The sequence below is a fragment of the Crocodylus siamensis genome, chromosome 9 (assembly GCF_052110815.1).
Source record: "Crocodylus siamensis isolate JL-2025a chromosome 9, ASM5211081v1, whole genome shotgun sequence".
Classification (NCBI taxonomy): domain Eukaryota; kingdom Metazoa; phylum Chordata; order Crocodylia; family Crocodylidae; genus Crocodylus; species Crocodylus siamensis.
Genome location: NC_143403.1, coordinates 40820339 through 40842551, shown reverse-complemented (window position 1 = coordinate 40842551; position 22213 = coordinate 40820339). Strand labels below are relative to the sequence as shown.

General features: G+C 50.5%; 1 protein-coding gene across 4 annotated transcripts in view; it reads right to left on the bottom strand.

The window, feature by feature from the left end:
* The window catches only part of ST3GAL2 (ST3 beta-galactoside alpha-2,3-sialyltransferase 2), a 113736-nt gene that overhangs the window by 35639 nt on the left and 55884 nt on the right, over nt 1-22213 (bottom strand). For 2 of the 4 annotated variants that reach the window (XM_090061979.1, XM_090061982.1), the window contains exon 2: nt 11898-11982. The exons of the other annotated variants lie outside the window; for them this stretch is intronic. The gene's annotated coding sequence lies outside the window, so the exon portion shown is untranslated. The remainder of the gene's footprint in view (nt 1-11897; nt 11983-22213) is intronic. 4 annotated transcript variants of the gene reach the window in all.

Here is a 22213-nt window from a genome sequence, read left to right as displayed (position 1 = left end):
CTAGTGAGGCCATACCTGCAGCACTGTGTCCAGTTTTGGGCCCCCCACCACAGAAAGGATGTGGACAAACTGGAGAGAGAGTCCAGTGGAGAGCAACAAAATGGTTAGGGGGCTGAGGCACATGACTTCAGAGAAGAGGATGTGGGAACTGGGCTCATTTAGTCTGCAGAAGAGAAGACTAAGAGGAGATTACATAGCAGCCTTCAACTCCCTGAAGAGTATTTACAAAGAGGATGGAGCTAGACGGTTCTCAGTGGTGGCAGATGACAGAACAAGGAGCAATGGTCTCAAGTTGCAGCAAGGGAAGTTTAGGTTGGATATTAGGATACTTGGAGATTGGTGAAGCACTGGAATGGGTTAACTAGAGAAGTGGGGGAAATCTCCATCCTTGGAGGTTTTTAAGGCCCAGCTTGACAAATCCATGGCTAGAATCATCTAGTTGGCAACAGTCTTGCTTTGACCACAGGGTTGGACTACATGACCTCCTGAGGTTCCTTCCAACCTTAATTTTCTATGATTCTGTGATTCAGTCTTCAGCCCTTCCACTGCCAGGGACAAGACATTCTTAGAAGCAAGATACATTAAGACAATTCACAAATCTTTTGTATGACTACCCCATCTGACTCAGAAACAGAAAACCCAGTGAGACCCAACTTTGTCCCCCAGCCTCTGGGTCTGCACAGACTTGCAGCTGAAGCATTTCATGTGAACAATCCCCACTAAAGACCATCCCCTCTGCTGGTCCTAAAGACCAAGTCCTGTCATTTGGAGGCTACTAATAAAATGGGGCATTCTCTCCCCAAGAGCTCCAATACCCACAAAGCTCTTTCAAGATCATTTGATGATAGGTGCTACATGTGCAGAGCAGTTCAGGAATTGCTGTAGGAGGGGGCGAAATGCTCAGCATCTCCAAAACCAGGATTAGCAATGAACTAGTGCACCTTTCCCTGCCAGGCTGGAGGTTCATATCTAGTTCAGGTCAAGTGTCCCCATTCATTATCACTTCAGAGCTATCTGTGAGATCTCGGTCCAGTTCCTACAGCAGAAAGACTCAGCTTAAAGGTGTTAGCTCAAATGGCCCCCTTACTGGCAGGCTATGCAGAGAAGCAAGACCACCATAGTTTAAAATGAACCCCAGTTTGTTTGCATTTGGCAGCTGCTCCTTCTCTTGCCATTTTCACCCCTACTTCAAGGCTTTAGCACCAGAGTGGGATGGAAGGGGGCATTGCCTAGCTTAGGATTGAAAGGCAAGTAGTACAACCATGGTGTACTCAATGTACCTCTCCTCCATCTTACAAACACAGGTCTGGAAAAAGGACACTTTTTTTAGCTCATGCTAAATTGGTCACACTGAGGATTCAGCTGCCTGTTCAGCTGAACAGTTTAGCAGAAGCTCAAATCACAAACTTTCTTCATCTGGGCTAGCAATTAAGGTATTGAATGTAGTAGACTTCTGCTGCCTAGAATAGATGATGACCAGTGTCTTGTACAGGTTCAGGGGCCCATCCACAGCCATGACAGGAAATACAGCTTTCCAGATACTTGGTTTAAATTAAAAAAAAAAAAATCATGTATTGGTATGACCCAAAAGTTTCACAGACCATTGCTGATATATTCATTATATCCAACATACAAGAACTTTAGGCCATTAACTTAATGGTCTAAAGCAGTCAAACAAACAAATTTTACTATACAATGCTCCAGTCACCAGAAATTCAGTCTACTTTTACTATTAGAAATTAATGTGCACTCCTAAAATGCTTTTCACTAGAAACTGGATGGCATTAGTACATGTAGCATGTACCCCCTGAAGGTGATCAGCAATACATTTGGTATTGCAAGAGTCAGGCCTCTACAATATCGATCAGCCATAGTAAGGTACTCAAAACGTAAATTTATAACCAATTATTAAAATATTTGTCTGGCTGATATAAAAAATAATAATAATACTGTTTTAGCAAAGGGTAAGCAAGGCATAATGATGTTTTGGAAAAAAGGGCGTTGAAGAAAGAATAGTCCTACTAAGCTATTTAGCTATTAAATTTTCAGTATTTCTTCCTACTTCATGGAGACAAATCTTCACCCAAAAGTAGGCACTTGCTCCAACAAGTGCTCTGGTTGTCTCTATCTTGAACGTCACTGGATCTAAAGAAAAACCCACAAGTGGAGACTGCAAGCTCTCTGGGGCACAGATGGTTTCCTGCCATACAGAAAACATGTAAAGATGCCTTCCCTCCCCCAGCACAAACAAGCCTTCCCTCCACCCCATCCCACTTAAGTGCCTCCTAGTATAGGGTTCATAACTGGGAGAAAGTTCCTGCTAAACTAGGAAACTCTATAGTGCATTGCACATGTAGTAGATGGATTCTGTGGGCCTAATCCAGCTAGCTGGCAGGCACCTGCCTCCCCTGTGACTACATAGGAGAGGTTACCAAGAATGTTGCAGGATTGGGCCTCTCTGCTCTCCCATTCAACCATCCCTTCTTGACATATATCTTAAAGTCAACACTAGACTGTCTTGGGGTAACATTTAAGCTCCAGTAGCAGACCAGGCCCTCCCTGTCCAAGGTGATGTATGAACACAGCATGAGCAAATTGAAGGCCTCACTTACAGAAAATACCAGAACTGGAGAGGGGTCGTGCTGGGCAGGTTGTATGCACCATGTAGAGCACAGGCAAGGAATGTCCTGCTTCAGCACATTTTCATGAAGGAAAGTGGGTTTTCATAGATTTCTAGGGTCAGAACAGACCTTGTAGATTGAATCTAACCCCCTGCTCTAGGCAGGAAAGAGTGCTGGGGTCAAATAACTCCAGCTAGGTGGTGGTCCAATCTTTTCTTGAACACCTCCAAGGTAGGGGAAAGCACTACCTTCCCTGGAAGCTCATTCCATATTTTGGTAACCTTCACCATAAAGAATTTCTTCCTGATATCCAATCCAAATCTACTCTCCTTTAGTTTGTGGCCATTATTCGTAATAACCCCAAGGGGTACCCTGGTAAACAAAGTATCCCCTATTCCCTGCTGACCCCCCATGATGAGTCTGTAGACAGTCACAAGATCACCTCTCAGCCTTCTCTTTTGAAGGCTGATTCAGGTCCCTCAGCCTGTCTTCATAGGATCTTACCCACAGGCCCTCAACCTGCCCTTCTCTGAACCTTCTCAAGGTTATCCACATCCCTCCTGAAGTGCAGCACCCAAAACTGGATGCAGTACTTCAGCTGCGACCTGACCAATGCCACATAGAGAGGAAGCATCACCTCCCTAGACCTGCTCGTGATGCACCTGCTAATGCAAGAAAGTGTGGTTAGCCTTACTTATTACCTCATCACACTGGCGACTCGTGTTCATTTGTGTCTCAGCCAAGACTCCAAGATGCCTTTCCATTGCCATGGTACTCAGAATGGTATCCCCCAGTCTATAGGTGTATTGGAGATTCTCTCTCCCCAGATGTAGCACCTTGCACTTATCCTTGTTAAATTGCATCCTATTCTGATCCACCCGCTTCTCCAGTCTATCCAAATCCACCCGGATTCACTCCCTGCCCTCCAGTGTGTTTACCGAGTCCTATAGTTTAGTGTTGTCTGAGAATTTGGACAGAGTGCTTTCAATCCCCTCATCCAAATCACTGATGAAAATATTGAACACCAGTGGTCCACGGACAGAGCCTTGGGGAATGCCACTGCCCACATCTCTCTAGGGAGAAACCTCCCCATCCACCACCACTCTCTGGGTGCGTCCCATAAGCCAGTTTTTCACCCACCTTCCTGTAAGAAAAATCCACATCACAGCTACTCGGTTTGTTTCTGAGAACTGGGTGTGACACTGGTGTCAAAAGCCTTTTTAAAGTCCGCATAGATAATACCCATCTCCACCCCTGAATCTAAGCACTTTGTGACCTGATCATAAAGAGAGACCAGGCTAGTCAGGTAGGATCTGCCTGCTATAAACTCATGGTGGTTTCCCCTTAACATTGTATTACCTGCTGGCCCCCCACAAATGTGATCCTTTATGATCTTTTCTAAGGTCTTGCCAAGAATAGAGGTGAGGCTAACTGGCCTATAATTATCCAGGTCCTCCTTCCTCCCCTTCTTGAAAATAGGGACCACACTGGCACTTTTTCAGTCTTCTGGGACCTGCCATGAGTGCTCAAACAGTTGCACCAGTGGTTTCACTAGGACACTGCCCAATTCCTTTAGTACCCCTGGGTGAAGGATGATCGGGGCCCACCAGCTTAAAACATGTCCAACCCCTCCAAGTGCCCCTTCACTAGGTCACCACTAACCGTAGGTAGATTGGTATTTCTTTCATGCCTGACTAAAGTCTCATGGGGAAGCATGTTTGTATCAGTGTCAAAGAACACAGATGCAAAGAAGTCATTTAAAAGCTCCGCTTTATCCATCCTGTCTGTTACAAGTGCCCTAGACCAGGGGTGTCCAAACTTTTTGAATGTGGGGCCGGATCACAAACTTTTTTATCGCCCAGTGGGCCAGCAAGCCATATTCAAAGACCTCACAGGAAGTGGTATCACATCAGGAAGTGATGTCACGTGACCCTTGACACCAATGAAGTTACAGGAAATGACAATGAAATGGGTCTGGAAATGTGGTTTAAAATACAAAATAAAAACAATATAAAAAGCAACAAAGAAATAATACCAAAACACTTTCGCTTCTACTCATTTCTCACTGAATGAAAGAAGCATAATGCAAGTTGACAGATCAGTGTGGAAAAGATATCAGCCAGAGTGGAAGCTAATCAAAGCAACAAAATATGGGCATTTTTGGGAATATTAATTCAATAAAAGTAAATCTTGAAGATTAACTTGTTAGTAACACATCTTTAACAAGTAGTAACAAGTTGAACCCCCAATCCTACACAAAGAGAAACAGAAGCAAACACAATCCAAACATTGGACAGTGTTTTTAAAAAGATTTTTACCTGCTTCAAATTTACGTTGAAGCCCAGATCGTTCATGCTCCATTCTTGAGCATATTGTTCAGTCTTAAAGACGCTTACAGCACAGCTGAAGGGGGCTCAGCCACAGCTTTCCCTCCCTGGTGCAGCCTGGCCAGCCCATCCCGTCCCCTATCAAAGATGGCTTCCCCACGTACTGATGCACTTTCTCCCTACCTGTGCCAGCTGGTCCTAAAAGGCAGGAAGCTTCACTGCTGGGAGGAGGCCAATCAGGTCGGCACCACAGATTTCATAGACATTTGGGCTGGAAGGGACCTCAGAAGATCATCGAGTCCAGCCCCCCGCCCAAAGGGCAGGAAGTCAGCAGGGGTCATAGGATCTCAACAAGCGAAGCATCCAATTTACTCTTGAAGGTGTTCAATGTAGGTGCTTGAACCACCTCTGATGGCAGGCTGTTCCAGCCCTTGGGGGCTCGGACAGTAAAGAAGTTCCTCCTTATGTCCAGCCTGAAACGGTCTCGCGGTAGTTTATGACCGCTCGACCTCGTCGTCCCTTGGGTCACTGTGGTGAAGAAAGGTTCCCCCAAATCCTGGTGGTCACCCGTGAGAAACTTATAGGTGGGCATGAGCTCAGGCCCGAGCCTGCGCCTTTGCAGGCTAAAGAGCCCCGTGGCTCTCAGCCTGCCGTCGTCAGGTCCGTTTTCCTGACCTGTGCTGATGCGCGTGGCTCTTCTCTGGACCCTCTCAAGCTTCTCCACGTGCTCTTTGAATTGCGGAACCCAAAAGCGGAGGCAGGACTCCAGTTGCGGCCGCAGCAAGGCCGAGCAGAAGGGGAGAAGGACGTCCCGGGATTTGCTTGAGAAGCATGTATGGTTAACCCCCTCCCACTACAGGCCCCGCTTACCTCTGGCTGTGCTGGGGATCAGCGGGGGGGCTCCGTGGCTGCTGGAGGTCTCTGGGGGGCTTCGAGGGAGCGGGGGCGGAGTGGGCTTTCACCCACGCGTCTCTTGCTGCTCTCAGAGCCTGAGCTGAGCAGCTGAGCCCTGCCGCTACGGTTGGTGCAGACCTGGCCGGGTTCCTCCTGTCCCCAGCAGCAGGTGAGAAGCCAGTTTCAGCTGCATGCCACTTTTCCTAGCCAGTGCTGACCCGGCTGGCTCCATCCCATCCGGAGCAGCATGCGGCTGCAGCCGGCTTCCCACATGGTGCTGGGGACAGGGGGAGCCCGGCCGGGTCTGCGCTGGCCAGAAGTGGCGGTGGAGTCGTGTGCCGCTCGTGATGGCACAAGCCCAGCCGGAGCGGCAGGGGCTCAGCTGCATTTTCCCCCTGCCTGCACCGGTCAGTCCCAAGTGGCACATGGCACCGCTGCCACCTCTGGCTGGTGCAGACCTGGCTGGGCTCCTCCCATCCCCTGCACCGCGTGGGAAGCCGGTGCAGGTAGGGCAAAGTGCAGCTGAGCCCCCTGCTGCTCCGGCTGGGCTCATCCTGTCTCAAGTGGCACATGGCTACTCCTCTTCCCACATACACCACATCAGCAACGTCAGGCTGACGCAGTACATGTGGGAACCTTGTCCCTTTCCCAGCCCTTCAGCAGCTATTACAAAGCTGCTGAGGGGTTGGGGGAGGGACAAGGGTTGCAGCACCGCAGGCCATAGAAAGTGCCTTGGAGGGCCGCATGTTGGACAAGCCTGCCCTAGACCATTCTGTAGAGGCCCTGTGTTACCCTGCACATTCTTCTTGCTCCCTATGTACTTAAAGAAGGACTTTTTATTACTCTTAATCTTTGTTACCAACTTGAGCTTTGCAACTGCTTTGGCCTTCCTCACTGCTTCCCTGCAAGCACAAGCCAAGCTGGTATACTCTTCCTTGGTGGCCGTCCCCTGCTTCCACAGCCTGTAAGCCTCTCTCTTTCTCTGAAGGCTCCCCTGGATTTCCGTGTTCAGCCAAGAAGGTTTTTTGGCTTTTTTGCCTTCCTTTTGTGTGCACTGGGATGGTGCCCATCTGTGCCTGCAGAATCAGTCCCTTGAGGAACTCCCATTCTTCTTGAACTCCCATCCTTCTTGGACTCCCAGATCACAGATGTGGTTACCCCTCAGTCCCACTCCAACTAATCTCCTGAGCTCGTTGAAGTTGGCTTTCCAGAAGAATAGCACTTTTGCCCTACAAGCTGTCTTTCCCACTTTTTGTCAGATAGCGAATCCTATCAACTGGTGGTCACTATCCCCTACGTGACCTTGTACCTGTAGGTGTCCCACCAAGTCCTCCCCTGTGGCCAGCACCAAGTCAAGTACGGCATTTCCCCTAGTGGGCCTGCATACCTGACAATTGTTTGTAACCATTACAGAGTTGGAAGAGACTCTAAAGAAAATGTTTTAAATTTATCAAGTGAAGCAGTGCATTTCCATCTACAGGCAGGCAGTATTTATCCCCGACAGCTCTCTTGTAACTTGATAGGTAAAAAGAGCCACTTTCACGGTTCCCACCTGCAGGCTATGAAGAACGTGCCTGATAAGAACAAACCTGACATGCAGCCTCGACAGTCCACTTAGCACGCAGGTGTCTCTTGATCTCCTTCCCATATAATGTGCAGGTTTGTGTTGTGTCAGGGATGGGTGAGGGGAGCACAGGCCCGAGGCACTGCTTGGAGTCACAAGCTTGCAGTCAACTGACCTCACCTACAGCCCCAGCAGCAAGGAGAAGCTTTTTCCATTGCCCCTCTGTGCTTGGCAGCAGTGCCTCTCTGGGTCTCTCCTCTAACATGAGCCTTTAAAGCTAATGCACTGGCAGTCCGGGCAGTTTACTGGCAAGCGGAACAGGCAGATAGCTTGGATCCGAGTACCAGTTCATTTATTACAGTAAGATGGGAAAGTTCCCAACATGCCGCCCAAATCCCAGGCTGAGCAGGACTGTGCAGGCCCTTCTGCTCTCCAGGATGCTGCGCATCCAGGTGGGAAGATCACAGGCGCTAGCCTCTGCCTCCCACTGCACACAAATACTCGCATGGAAGGGCCCTGGCACAAGGAGTGGGCTGAAGAGACTACAGGGCCACACATGACCACCCAAAGCACAAGAACATCTGCCAGAAATGTGGAGCCTGTCTCACTACCAGGGGCAAGCACTAGAGAGCCCAAATGTTCCTAGTTTCCAGGCCTAGTCCCTGACCAGACTAATGGGACAGAGACCTCACTTTGCAGGGGGATGCAAATTTACTCAGAAGAAAAACCCAGCCTTGGACACCAAGCAGCACCTACAGTCGTTTCAGTGAGTGAATAGAAGAAACTACTTTCCCAGCCAGCAGTTACATTTTTTGGCTGGACACCACATACAGGTAAGACCACTGTCCCCCCAGTTGGAGCATGGACAGACTGGGCAGAAGGATTTTTAAAATAGGAAGTAGGAAGGGAAATAAAAATCCCCTGGGGAACAGGAAAGTGTAGTGGGGTGGTGGGCAGGTGTAGTTAACCAATTTAACCAGGCTTTAATCTGGGCCTTGGATTTTAAGCTGAGAGATGAGCAACCCAATCCTAACTCTGGGCCTCACTCCTAGCCCATTCTCCCCCCCATCAGTTTGTTTGTTTGGCAAAGCAACAACGTGGTGGCACATCAGGTGTGCTCATCCAACCAGGAATCTGGGGAAGAATATAGGAAATAAGAACATAAGAACTGTCATTTACTGGGTCAGACCATAGGTCCATCTTTGCCCAGTATCTTGCATCACACAGTGGCACAGAGTGGATGCTGAGAGAAAAAGTGAACTAGGTTTGACCAGAGTTTTTTTCCACTGTTCCTTTTCTACTTGCAGCTTCTAGAATTTGATAAGGTCTAAGAAGTTCTAATTCAGAGGCCGTATCCCTTCCTCCCAAGCTCAATAGCTACTGATGCCCTTTGGTTTGGGGAGCAGGTGATGTAGCTCTGAAAGAACAGAACGAAGGGGCAAAATCCATCCCTGCCAATAGACAGGATCAAGGAGTATGTCTGGTGACAGACAGCAGGGATCACACCCCAGTTGAACCCTAGAAAAACCAAGGCTCCAAGCCAGAAAGAGGTGCTTAGCCAAGGTCTGAAGAGTCTTCTTCCTCTACTGGCTCTCTACATCCCTGTTCTTGGGCATTTTTGTAAGTTCTAGTGCAGCAGGGAAGCTTTGGCAAGACTAGAAAGGCAAAGGGGGGGGGGTCCTCTGTCTCATCCCAACCCCCACTCTCAGGTCCATCATAAACATGTACTTCTGTAGGCAGCCCTCCACCCTTAGACAACCCTCCCTGCCTGGTCTCATGCACTGCCAGCTCCCAGAGACACCAGTTTATCAGATCCTGTAGTGAGACTCCTTCACAGAACTCAAGACAGTCTTGTAAAAACAGCTCAGCTGAGAGCATGTCTTGAGTACAGCCCAGGCAGAAATGGCATAGGACTGGAGCTGTAGAGAACCTGAAGGGTCAAAAATGACCCAGATCTGAGAGGTCCAAGATGTTCCAGAGAAGAAAGTTCTGAATAACTAGACTAAGAAACTGCAGATGACTGGCTTCTCTCTGGAGCCTACACTCAGCATAGCTTTCTCCCCCATTGCCTCCCTTTATTCTTTCCACAAACAGGCTGCTAGTCTTGGCCTGAAGCACCCACACTAGTCTCTGGGGCTTAATCAATCTTTTGACCTCTAAGCCAACCAGCAGGTGCCAAAAGGATGCCAAGCTGACATGCAGCCAGCTCAGCTCCTGTAAACCACCAGATGGCACAAGTTTTCAGTCATCATTAAACTTCTGACAGTCTGTATTCAGGCCCGAGGGCACGTCTGCCCTACCAGCAGAGACTTGTCCCATGCAATCATTGCTGTTGTGTGCGCTAGAGTCCAGAAAGAGAGCACCACAGCCACTTGAGAGAGACACCAAGTGTGCACCCAGAGCTGCTCTCAGGCTGTCTTGGACATACTTTATCAAGAATGCTCAGGGATTCTCTGAATAGCTACAGTGCCTGGTTTCTGGGATTTGGCATGCAAGGAGCAGAAGCAAGTGGGCAAAGCCTGCTTTGCAGCAACACTCCTAGACTCAGTGCAGAGGCAGCTAGACATGCCCAAGGAGGCTTCGCACCCACAACCAGCTCTCCCCCCCTCCACCCACCCAAAGATAGGCTATAATATGACACTGAAAATATCCAGGCAGAGACCAGCAACATGAAGTAGTCAGCCAAGCTACTCGCACCAAGAACAGAGCATGAAGAACCCTTTGCTGGCCTAAAAATACATCAGCTGAGGGTCACCTCCACATGGTTACACCTGGAATTTCAGGTCATTTCAGTCTCCTGTTCAATAACAAGCAGCAGCTCCTAGGCTGGAGAATGGTGAGAGGTAATGCAGTTCACATGCCATTGTTGTCTGTGAATAAGCAACTGTTCCAGCCTTAAACCTGGAAAGTCAATAATATGCAGAGGGCAGAAGTGGCTAGAACCTCTGGCCTTTAAACATTTCCTTTGGATGGGAGAAGGGAGATGAGGGAAATAGCTCTCCTGGAAAACAAGAGACTAATTGCTTGCTTTGTAACACTGGACATGCTACCTGAGGATCTTTAAAAAAATACAATAAAGAAACAGAGAAAGACTGAACTGGGCTCATGCACCCACAAAAGGAAGATACATTAATTCTGCAAGCTCAAGCCAGAGGAAAAAACCTCTCTCTCTAATATTCTTCAGAAAGCCAGGAACTGGATTAACTCAGCTGAACCTGAATGCCAGCTGCCCAGGCTCCCAAAAAGAGAAGGCACCTGGAAAAATACTCAATTTTTACGAGTTTTCTCTTAACCTTTCAGATACCCAACTCCTTTCCACAATTGCAAAGAGGCACAAATACCATAATTTAGGGAGCACTGAGTGCTGCAATCTAAAGTCTATTTAGGGCTCAACATAGCTCCAAGTTAACTCTACAACATGACTCCTGCCAAGATACCAATTGAAGCCAGTAACACTGTCAGCCCAAGCAAAGGTTTCCAGCATCAAGTCCATCACTGGTGTGGCATTACATATACCAGCAAATTAAATAGGAGAGGGCTGATCTAGTTGCCTTGGCCTCAACTGCATTTCCCAGCACTGAAAAATCCATCCAGTGTAAGGCTATCATGGCCAGTTGCTTCAGTTGTTCTCTCCCCCACAGACCTGACTGCACTTTGCAGTCCAAGTCTGGTTAATTCTGCAGCTGTTTCAGAGAAAGTTAACTGCATGCCTGCCTCACCTACATGACAAGTATTAAATTCCTTCCTGCAGCAGAGAGGGAGGGGGACCAGGTGTTTAGCCTAGCAGAGCACCCCTGATACTGTGTGGTGGTGCAGTAGCGACCAACTGTGCACACCCGTTAAGATGCATCCTGCAGGCTTCTCATAGAGATTAATTGCTGTACAACTCCAATAAACTGTTTGAGTTGAATGGTACCAGTTTGCAAACAGCATGACAAGAATGCCATTTGTCTGCAAGATGCCCTGCCCAATTTGCAAGACAGCAGGTAGCCAGCCTATGCACCAGTGATAGACTGGGATGAAGCAACAGGCAAGGGTCCTTTTTGGAGGAAAAAGGGAAAAGAAGCTGTGCTGTAGGTATGGAGGTGCCTGAACTAGAGGAATATCAGAGTTTCATATGGGCTGGTGCCAGGCTCTGCTCTGCCAGATATCTACAGCAAGTCAGCACTTGGCAGGCAGAAACAGAAAGAGGCAGTAGCCATGTGTCACCCAAGCCGGGCCTCCAAACAAGTGGGTCTTCCAAAATCTAGTACTTTCCAGGGGAATGAAGGAATACCCTGTTACTGTAACAAAGCCTCTGCCTTCCATCAATGCAGCTGAATGCAGTTTCCTTGGCAGGGGGATCCCATGTTGTGGCATGGGCCTAAACAAGGAGCTGGTGAATCAGGGTCAAGTACTGAAGAGAAAAGCAAAAGTCCAGGCTGAATCCTGCCACCACCACTAAGCTTAAACAGGCCCAGCCAGGCCAGCAGCTCCAGCTGCCTCACTCACCTCCTCAGGGGTCCCCCATATCCACTCAGGCAGCTTTCTGCTCACTCCCATGCCAATTCCTTTAGGCAACAAGCTCTTCTGCTAGCTGCAATGGAGAAATAGTCATCAGCATGGGTGACCAGTGCAGTTGAAAGTAAAGATTTATTTCAGGAGGCCGAAAACAATGTCTATATCCCTCCCAAGTATGCAGGTGGCCCAGTAAAATGCATCACCTACAGAAATCCTTGCCCTAAATCCCTTAAGACTGTGTCCACTGTACTATTTCCTCTCCTCTTCCCCATCCCCTGGGCTCTAATCCATCTAGACTGTGGTTGACCAAGGTCTGGATGATTTCCAGATGCACTGTTCCAAGTCCTGTCCTTGGAAAGAGGCCACAGTCACCAGTCCCTAGGGCTACGCTCTTGGGGTGGGATGAGGCAATCTGTGGCTGGTCCCTGGTAAGGAAACAAGCCCCTACCAGAGCCAAGGCCTTGCTACCTTTTGCACATTCCAAGCCAAAACCTCTCTGTCTTTTCCATGGAAAAGGCAAAGTCCAGTTGGCTTAGCCATGGCTTATGTCCAGTATTTAATCTGTTCTCAAGCTATAAGGGGAGGAGCCCCCATTTCTCCTCTTTTTTTTTTTTTTTTTTTTGTATAACAGTGATTCTCAGCCAAGATGTCACAACATCATGGGGCGCCGTGAGATCCTTTTAAGCTTGCCATGGGATGCTATTCAATATTAGCACTGCTAGGTGTGCCAACACCAACATGTGATTCACAAGAGAAACCCAAAGACTTCAAACAGGAATCCATAGCATCAAAGACATTCTGGAACCTGTTGTGTTCTTCTGAGTCCTCTGCAAGAGAAGAATGGCTCTTATTTTTCCACAGTCAAAAAAGGAGACAAAAAAAGGTAAGATCTGGCATTTTCCCAGAGGTGCCTCGAGTCTAATGATGTGGGCACCTGGAATCTAAAAATATTGAGAGCCACTTCCTATAAAAATCACTCTTCCACAATCCCCCTGCTCCTCTGAGAGAAGAAACAGCAGCTACAAGCCCTGGGCATGGAAGTCCAGACTAGAGGGCCCCCCACAAGCACAGATCCTTTAATCCACCCCACAGAAATTCTCTTCCCACCAACCACTGCAGGGATAGCATGAAAGAACCCCCTGTATCAGTGGGGGCTTCTCCTTCCCTCTCTACCTGCTGCTCTGTCCAGATCCCTTGTAGGTATGGCTGAAACAGGGAAGGGGTGAGCAGCAGGCCCCAAAAGCCTGACATTCCTGATCCCATCAGTCTTTACCAACCCTGACTGCCCACTAACAGGGGTAGGCAATGTTTTTTGGCTGGAGTGCCAAAAAACACTACAATATCTACTTTGGAAGGTGCCGGAGTGCCGGCACCGCAGAAAAACAAAATGAGGGCAAAGGGTACATGGCAGGATGCTCTGCTTGTGCCCCTTGCCCCCCACCCAAAGCCCCTGCCCCCCAGCCCGGGTTCTGTGGCTGCCAGCAGCTACCCCAGCTCTGGGTAGCTGCTGGAGCCCAGGATGCTCCCAGCAGGGTTTGCAGTGTCCCAACTGCCTGCTGGAAGCAGCCTGGGCTCCTGGCTGGCAGCAGCTCCCAGAGCCGGGAGACTCCAAACAGCTGTGCTGGGATTGGGGCTCCAGCATCAGCTCTGCATGCCTCGGAGCAGATGGTGAGGGAGGGGCCTGAGGCAGTGCAGCCCCGGTCTCTGGCAGGGAGGTGATGGCAGGGTTCCAGAGCCTGGCACAGCTGTTTGTAACCTGCCTGGGCTCTGGGCAGTTGCAGCAAGAAGCTGGCAGGCTGCAAACAGCTGCACTGGGCTCCATAGCTCCGGCATCAGCTCCGTGCTGGCAGTGACTGCACATGCACCTCAGGGCAGGCTGTGCTGCCCTGCTGTCCGCCCCAAGGTGTGCGTGCACGCGCTGGTGCAGAGCTGATGCTAGAGCCTGGCACAGCTGTTTGGAGTCTCCCAGCGGCAGCCAGCCCTGGCTCTGGGGAGCTGCTGCCAGCCAGGATCCCGAGCTACTCTCAGCAGGCAGCTAGGACACTGCAAGCCCTGCTGGGAGCAGCCCAGGCTCCATTGCTGGCAGCAGCTACCCGGAGCCGGGGCTGGCCACAGCATGCCAAGCAAAATCACCTCGTGTGCCAGGGGTTGCCAACCCCTGCGCTAGCTCAGACTGGCTGGTCTTCCCTGGGAGTCTCAGGTGGGTGTTCCCAAAAACTACCCTCCAGATTTTTAGCATGCAGGGGAACAGATGAGTTTAGCATGAACAAGGCGTATAGGGAGAGAAAAGTGCAGTCACCCAGTAGTCCCACCACACATTACAGCTTCACTATCATCTCTTGACTTGGCCACAAGAGGCTTCCCTCCCCCCCACCCCCAACAATCTGGTCCCTTAGCCCCTGCTCTTAGGGCAGATCATCACAAAGCTAGGTACCTGCTGAGTCCTCCCTTTGCAAATAACAAGTAAGTGGCAGCACAACAGCCTTACACATGAGTGATACCTGATAGGAGAGCAGAAGGCCTCAAAAAACCATGAGCAAAAGCTCACAACATAGAATCGCCCTTCCAATTTCCATTTCTTCTTCTCACCCAAGGGCTAGCCCATGAGGCACCATAACACATGAAGCTTCGAAGAACATCCGCAGGTCACAGCCTGGGAAACTCCAACCCTGCGCATACATCTTCAGATCAACACAAATGCTTGAGTTAGTGCAATGAGACAGTACAGAAAACAGTGCCATGGAGCACTAGTTTGCAATGTGGGACCCAAGCATTGCAATATAATACTAGTGCAGGGGAACTTCAAGGAGAAAGGACTAGTACAGTCTCACTGTTCAAGCAAAGCTAAAAAAGGAAGTGAAGATAGTGCAAATAGCAAACAATCCCTTAGGTCTGTGCTTTCCCAAGGCATTATTTTATTTGTCAGATGAGAAAGAAATTAGTACTCTATGGAGAAACACAGCCTGGCTGCTCGCTTGAAGCCCTTTTCTTAGGGATTCTTTGAGCAGTCCCCCGATGCAGACAGCTGTGCCATAACAGGTGAAATTGCATTGTGTATGCTCATTACCTCCAGGAAGCCTGTAAATCCCTGCCCGAGAGAATCCTCTAGGGAGTTCAGACCTCATGATTCATATCGGGCCACTGACCTTGCAAGATTCATAAGAGCCATTTACAAGGTGGAAGAGTTGCTTTCACCCAAATGTGGCAGTGAGCACCTTGCAATAATCTATGCCAAACTGATAGTGTCCAGAAATTATATGCAGCACACAGATATACCTGCTTAGGTCAGTGCATGCACAGGAAAGGCAAAAAGGCTGTTTCAAGAGCCAAGCATTGTTCAAAATTCAGATGCTTGGGTGCATGCCACCAAAACTCAGTTAGATAAAATAAGGTAGGGAAAAAAAAGTCAGCAAAAATCTCAAGGCTCTGATGGTTTGAGTTTTAAAAGCAGGGACAAGGTTGTTCCCAGACTCAAGTGTCAGCAAGTCGTAGTGCAGCTTCCTGCCAGCCTAGAGCCACCCACACTGCCTTTCAGCCAGCCTGCTCTTAGTTTGTCTGATGAAGCAGTAAGTCTGCAAAGGTCCTGACCTTCTCCCCGCCACAAGGGGTGACTGTGCTGCAACTGAAGTGAAAGGTCAGTTGAAGCTCACACTCCTTTGGCTCCCACACTGAACACTTGGATGATTTGGTGTAGATCCTACATCGCGTGGCTATGCTTTCTGCTTGGATAATTATTTAGATGAAAAATATTTTTCTACCCAAGGACACAATACAAAGCAAGATCCCAACCACCCTGTTTTCATGGACAAGTCCTCAACATTTCTTCCCCCAGCATGGGTGCTAAGGCTGAATATTGCCTTGCTAAAACCATTTTACTGCAGTGACAATAGCAGTCACTACCTGTACTATCATGCTGTGTCCCCAAGCACCAATTGTAGCACTCCTTTCCAGAGATGGCTGCCTTTAAGGGCCAGGGAAAAAGACTGTCATATCCATAAGTGCTGTGGGACTAGGATTCCTCAGCCTCTACCTAACAGAGGTTAAGGACCATTTACCCTCACACATTTGTTTATAACAAGACAAACTAGGTCAGGGCTCTGGCACTCCATTTCTGTCACAGAACTAGACATCCGACTCTGTTCGACTCCCACCATTAGATTTCGAAGCTTCACCCAAACTGTAACTAGGGATCTGTAGCCACTACCATCTGGGAGAGTCTGCTCACCAAGGGAGGCAGAGTGCTGGGTCACCCCATGGATGAATCTCAGGACAAGTGGCACCTTTTCACCATGTGATTGAAAGAGGGTTTTGGCCAATCACAGGCAGAGAGGATCAGCTTAAAGGACTATTTCATAGATTTCATAGGCATCAGGGCTGGAAGGGACCTCGGGACCAGTAGTAGCCACAGTGTGTGCGTCTGCTTCAGTGTGAGGTGTATCTGTTGTTTCTTTCCTAGCCTGGAAACCACCTTGCTGCTGCTGATCTGTCATGTGAAGGGATTTTACCACTATATATAGGGCCTAATTAGGGAAGCCATCTCCTGGCCCTGGCAATGTCTCAGCTTTGGGTTATGTCAGAAGTACTGGTGGAGCCAAAAGAGTATATGAAATGGAACATCTGAGGGGAGAATGAGATCTTTCATAGATTTCATAGACATCAGGACTGGAAGGGACCTTGGGAGATCATCGAGTCCAGCCCCCTGCCCAAAGGGCAGGAAGTCAGCTGGGGTCATAGGATCCCAGCAAGATAAGCATCCAGTTTACTCTTGAAGGTGTTCAATGTAGGTGCTTGAACCACCTCCACTGGCAGACTGTTCCAGACCTTGGGGGCTCGGACAGTAAAGAAATTCTTCCTTATGTCCAGCCTGAAACGGTCTTGCAGGAGTTTGTGACCGTTCGACCTTGTTGTCCCCTTGGGACGCTCTGGTGAAGAAAGGCTCCCCCAGATCCTGGTGGTCACCCCTGAGAAACTTATAGGTGGCCATCAGATCACCCCTGAGCCTAAGCTTTTCCAGGCTAAAGAGTCCCATGGCTCTCAGCCTGTCATCGTAAGATCTGTTTTCCTGACCTCTGTTCATGCGCGTGGCTCTCCTCTGGACTCTCAAGCTTCTCCACATCCGTTTTGAATTGTGGAGCCCAAAACTGGATGCAGTACTCCAGCTGCAGCCTCACCAAGGCCGAGTACAAGGGGAGAATGACGTCCCAGGATTTGCTCGAGAAGCATCTATGGATGCAAGCCAACGTTTTGGTCGCTTTATTAGCCGCAGCATCGCATTGCAGGCTCATGTTCATCTTGTGGTCAATGATGACCCCCAAGTCTCTTTCTTCTGTAGTGCCATCCAACCTAGCACTGCCGAGCCTATAAGGATGCTGCAGGTTTTTCCTCCCAAGGTGGAGAACCTTGCATTTTTCGGTGTTAAACACCATCAGGTTCTCGTCTGCCCATTTGCTGAGCTTGTCCAGGTCAGCCTGGATCACCTGCCTATCTTCTGGCGTGGATGCTTTGCCCCAAAGTTTGGTGTCATCAGCGAACTTGGCCAGTCCACTCCTGACTCCAATGTCCACATCATTAATGAAGATGTTGAACAGGATGGGTCCAAGGACAGAGCCTTGAGGGACCCCATTGGTCATAGGGCACCACGATGAGTGACTGCCATCAATTACAACCCTCTGGGTCCGACCACAGAGCCAATTTCCCAGCCAGCGGATCGTGGTGGAGCCAAGGCCACAACTGGCCAGTTTGGCCAAGAGGTGATCATGGGATACCAGATCAAAAGCTTTTTTGAAGTCAAGATATACGACATCAATCTCTTCTTCCTCATCCAGGTGATAGGTCACCTGGTTGTAGAAGGAAATGAGATTGGTCAAACAAGACCTACCCGCAACAAACCTGTGCTGGCTATCCCTTAGGATGTTAGCCTGGGCCAGTCCATCAAGGATGGCCTCCTTAATAAACTTTTCTAAGATCTTCCCCAGGATAGAAGTCAGGCTAATGGGCCTGTAGTTAGCCGGATCCACTCTCCTCCCTTTCTTGAAGATCGGCACCACATTGGCCTTCTTCCAGTCTTCGGGCACTATACCAGAGCGCCAGGAGTTTTCAAAGATCCGTGCCAGGGGCTGGGCTATGACGCTTACCAGCTCCTTGAGTACCCTGGGGTGCAGATTGTCAGGGCCGGCTGACTTGAAGGTATCCAGCTTCTCAAGATGTTCCTTCACGAGGTCAGCATTTATGGAGGGTAGGGGATCCCCATCACCCGGATCTCCCTGTCCCATAGCAGGCATGGGCGTCCCATGGGACTGATGAAAGACCGACCCAAAGTACCTATTTAATAGGTTGGCTTTTTGCTGGGCGTCAGTTGCCAGTTGACCCATCTGGTTTAGCAGGGGTCCAACGTTGCCCTTGCTTTTCCTCCGGCTCCCCACATATCTGAAAAAGGACTTTTTGTTGTCCTTGATGCTTGGAGCTAGTTGGAGTTCAGTTGCAGCCTTGGCTTTCCTGGTTTGGTCCCTGCAGGACCGGACCAGCGCAGAATAATCCTCCTTGGAGGTGAATCCCGTCCTCCATCCTTTGTAGGCTTTCTTTTTTAGCCGTAGGAGGTCTGCTAGGTCCCTGGAGAGCCAGGAGGGCTGCTGTGCCTTCTTGCTGTCTTTCCTCCGTGTTGGAACAGATTTAGCTTGTGCATTGAGGATTGCTTCCTTGAGAAGCAACCACTCTTCTTGAACTCCCATCTCTCTGGGGTCATGGTCCCTAAGGGCCTGACCGACAAGCCTCTTGAGCTTGTCAAAGTTGGCTTTTCTGAAGTCAAGGACTTCTGTGTTGCTGACTGACTTGCCGGCTTTACGGCAGATGGTGAAGGCGATCAGCTCGTGGTCGCTGTCACCCAGCTTCCCATCGATCACTAGGTCACCAATTAGGTCGTCCCCCATAACCAGTACCAGGTTGAGCAGTGCTTTGCCTCTCGCTGGCCCATAGACTTCTTGAGTCAGGTAGAGGTCATCCACGCATGAGAGAAAGCTTTGCGACCGCTCAGGTTTTGCTGAGTGATCTTCCCACAAGATGTCCAGGTAATTGAAGTCACCCATGACAACCAAGATCCTGGAGCAAGCGGCCTCAGTCAGTTCCCCGGCAAACTCCTGGTCAAACTCAGGACTTTGAGTGGGAGGTCTGTAGTAGACTCCCACCGTTGTGTCCCCTGTGCTGTATTTCCCACAAATTTTTACCCAGAGGGTCTCTAGCTGTCCATGCTGGTCACCAACATCAGCTTGCAGGGACATGTAGCTTTCCTTCACATAGAGAGCTACACCCCTGCCCCTTTTGTCAACACGATCCCTCCTGTACAGGGTATAGCCCTCTATACTCGTGGTCCAGTCATGGGTGGAGTCCCACCAGGTCTCCGTTATCCCAATGACGTCATAATTCTTTGCACTGAGCAGGAGGACGAGCTCCTCCTGCTTGTTGCCCAGGCTCCTGGCATTAGTGTACAGGCAGGCAAGTGTCCCCTTGAGGGCTCTTGCCTTGCTCACAGATTGTGCCAGGGTTGGGGCAGGGGTGGGCTCCCTTAAGTGCCTTGGTCTGCTGGCTTTGCAAGGGTTGCTCAGCGGGCCAGCAGTGGCAGTAGTCCCCCCATCCCCCAGCGGGCTTAGTTTAAAGCCTGGTAGAGCAGGTCAGCCAGCCTGGCTGAGAAGAGCCTCCTCCCCAGGGGAGAGAGGTGGAGGCCATCTCTTCCCAGCAGCTCGCTGCCTCTCTTGCCAAAGAGCGGGCTGTGGTCATGGAAGCCAAAGCCTTCCCGATGGCACCAGCTCCGCAGTCTTTGGTTCACTACGTGGATCCTCCTCTCCCTCCTCAGCCCATAGCCCAAGACTGGGAGGATCGACGAAAACACCACGTGAGCTCCCAGGTCCCTAAGCCCCGCTCCCAAATCCCTGTAGCGCCTCATGACCTGGCTGGGGGTGCTTCGAGCCGTGTCATTGGTGCCCACGTGAATAAGGAGCATGCGGTAGTGGTCTGTGGGCTGGAGGAGCTCTGGGATCCTCTCCGCAATGTCTCGGATGCGGGCCCCCGGGAAGCAGCACACTTCCCGAGCTAAGGGGTCGGGGCGGCGGATTGCCCCCTCAGTCCCCCGCAGGATGGAGTCTCCCACAACAAACACCTTTTGTTTTGTCTTGGGGAGAGCGGGGCCAGTAGCTGTGGTTGAGCCTGGGTTGCCTGTGGGAGCCGGCAACTGAGCAGGCTCTGCTGGGGCTGCAAGAGGTGCGAACCTGTTGCTAAGCTCCGGCGAGGGAGGGGCCTTGGTGCGGCGGGCCTTGGGGCCCTTGACCACCTTGATCCATGCCCCTGACTGGGCAGAGCGGGAGGTCCCAGAGTCCTCCTTAGTCCTGGAGGGAGACGGTGCTCTCCCCTGCGGCTCCCGGGGGAGAAGGGCCTGGCAGTAGGAATCTATCTCCTGCTCGCAGTCCCCGATGGCATGCAGTCTCTGGACTGTGGCCTGGAGCTCCTCCAGCTGGCGTGCCAGAGACCCCAGTAGGGAGCAGACCCCGCAAGGGGAGGTGACCATGCTCCCGGGCCCCAGAGCCTGAAAAAGGGACAGGCAGCCCCCGCAGCCAATAGCCAGGGGTCCGTCTCTGTGGAGCCCGGGACCGTGGGCTCCGTCTGGGTGGCCATCTTTGAGGTGCCCAATGGGGGGGCCGCCGAGCCCGAGGGGACCCTCGGGGTGCAGCACGTGCCCATCCGTGTCTTGCCTCTGATAGGCTGGCTACAACTGGGACTGACTACTCTGGGGGGTTCGCAGGCAGGGTCTCGTGCCCTCCCACGCCCTCTCCTGCGCGAACTCGAGCACCTGTTTACGCAGCCTGTTCCCGTGGCTCCCTGGGGGGCTGGGCCAAGTAGGGGCCTGTGCAGGGGCTTGACCCGGCCCGGCTCCACTCAGCTGCCTCCTCCCAGGGAGCGAGGAGTTAACCCCTTCCCACCATGAGCCCGCTTACCTCCGGCTCTGCTGGGGGTCGGCAGGGGGCTCTGCGGCTGCTGAGGGGGTGCCTGGGGGGCTTCGGGGGAGCGGGGGCGCAGCGGGCTTTCACCTGCGCGTCTCTCACCGCTCCGGAGCCTAACTGAGCTTTTTTTCCCTGTTTGGCGGGCCCTTTTAAACTGCGCGCATGCGCAGTGGGCCTGCCATTGGGGAAAGCTGGTTTCTCAGGCCAGGGGGGGCCTGCCCGGGATTTGGGGGGCCCTGCCCTACAGGAGGGGGACTGGTGAGCACCCGCTCCTTCTCTTCTCTCTCCCTGGGGGGCTGGGCCAAGTAGGGGCCTGGGCAGGGGCTTGACCCTGCCCGGCTCCATGCAGCCGCCTCCTCCCAGGGAGCGAGGAGTTAACCCCTTCCAACCACGAGCCTGTTAGTAAAATCGAGTTAGTTGCCTATACACCGAAGGACAACTTGGTCTTGCGTCATGGGCACTAGCTTTAAGGACTCTGTCCAGGGCCATACAGGCAAGTCACAATAGGGCCATCACACCTTGGATGCAGCCTGTTGGTGCTGGGGAAACAGATGCTGTTGGTCAGATCCTGACCCTCCTCATCTCCAGTCCAGTTCAGTCCTTCAACTGTAGGACTTGAACTGAAGCCATGACCTATCCAACAGAGTCCCCTTTAAAATGGGGACAGGGCTTGATATAAAGGATGAGTTAGCTTGCTCAATTGAGTAGGTCATAAGTTTAAGTACAAGTAGTTCATAAGTTTATAAGTTCATAAGTTTAAATATATGTGTAATACGGAACATAATTTTTTTTAAGTAAGGATACATAAGCGCTGATATGGAAGAAATCTATTCCGGGCCTAGACTGATTCAACTGGAAACAGGAAGGCGCCCTCATGATGACTTCCGTTGCGAGAGATAAATATAACTAACAGAAAACATGTTATAGAACAATGACTAACCTTATTGGGCGCACAACTAACCGTATATTGAGGAACATATAAATATGGAAGTTAAAAATCCCTCAGGGTAGCTCTCGGTCCTTAAGACGGGAGACTACCCTTCTGCAGAAGCAATAAATTTACTACTGGCACTCTTATGTCTCTTGACTTATATTATCACGGCTAGTGCCCACGACGCAAGACCAAGTTGTCCTTCGGTGTATGGGCAACTAACTCGATTTTACTAACAGGCTCTGGGGTAGGCCTTGATCTAGGAAGTACAATTTTTTTTTAAATCATAAGATGGCTTCAAGAAGGTACCCTACAAGGCAGAGGCCTCCTGGATGTTAGATGTTTGTCGGCAGTTCCAGTAACTACAAGGTACAGAGTCCATTTAGGTC